Source organism: Otolemur garnettii, unplaced genomic scaffold, assembly GCF_000181295.1.
Source record: "Otolemur garnettii isolate 467f Iridium unplaced genomic scaffold, OtoGar3 scaffold00003, whole genome shotgun sequence".
Lineage (NCBI taxonomy): Eukaryota > Metazoa > Chordata > Mammalia > Primates > Galagidae > Otolemur > Otolemur garnettii.
The window spans coordinates 14,061,007-14,062,188 of NW_003852398.1; positions in this window are offsets into that span (position 1 = coordinate 14,061,007).

Below are 1,182 nucleotides of genomic sequence, written 5' to 3' on the forward strand. Positions count from 1 at the left end.
GGAGTTTTATAGCTAGGGAGTTTTATAGCTAGGGAGAAGTCAGTGTCTGGCTTCAGAGCTTCAGCAGAAAGGCTGACTCTCTTATTAGGGGTAATGCAGCTGGTAACTTTAAGTTGAAACCAATTTTCATTTATCATTCTGAAAATTCTGGGATCCTTACCAATTATGCTAAATATACTCTGCTTGTACTCTGTAAATACATAGAAAACAAAGCCTCAATAACAGCATTTTTTTTTCTGTTGACAGCATGGTTTACTATTTTCAGCCCACTGTTGAGACCTACTGATGAAAAAAAAATCTTTCAAAATATTACTGCTCTTCGACAATGTATCTGGTCATTTAATAGTTCTTATGGAAAGACACAAGGAGGTTAATATTGCTTTCATGTTTGCTAATACAATCATAACATTCATTCTGCAGCCCATGATTCAAGGAATAATTTTAAATTCAAGTATAATTTTAAATCCAAGAAATACATTTTATAATGATATTTCTGCTATAAGTAGCAATTCTTATGTTGGACTGGGTAAAATAAATTAAAAAAATTGATAGAAAAAATTCGCCATTTTGTTGGAATATCTGCTGAGGTAACAGTGTGGAGATTCTACAAAGAACTAACATAGATGTACTGTTTGATACAGCAGTCCCACTACTGGGTATCTACCCAAAGAAAAAGACGTCAGAAGGATACCTGTACCCGCATGTTTGTGACAGCCAGATTCACAGTTGTAAAGGTACAGAATCAATCTAATTGTTCATTGACTGCATCAGCTGATGAGTGGATAACAAAAAGGTAGTGTGTGTGTATAGATACACACAAACTATGGAGTACTCCTCAGCTATAAAAGGAATGAAATAATAACTTTTGCAGCAACTTGGACAAAACTGGAAATCTTTATCCTAAGTGAAATATCCCAGGAATGGAAAAACAAATACTACATGTTTTCACTTATAAGTGGGAGCTAAATGAAGGGTATATATGATTATAAAGAGCTGTAATGGACACTGGAAATTCAGAGGAGAAGACGGTAGAAAGGGAAGGGGGACCAAAATGTACCTATCAAATAAAATGTGCACTGTTCTGATGACATGTACCCCTGAAGCCCTTCAACATGATGTAATTTATCCATGGAAGAGAAACCACCTGTCCCCTCTAATTTTTTTGAAATAAAATTTTAAAAA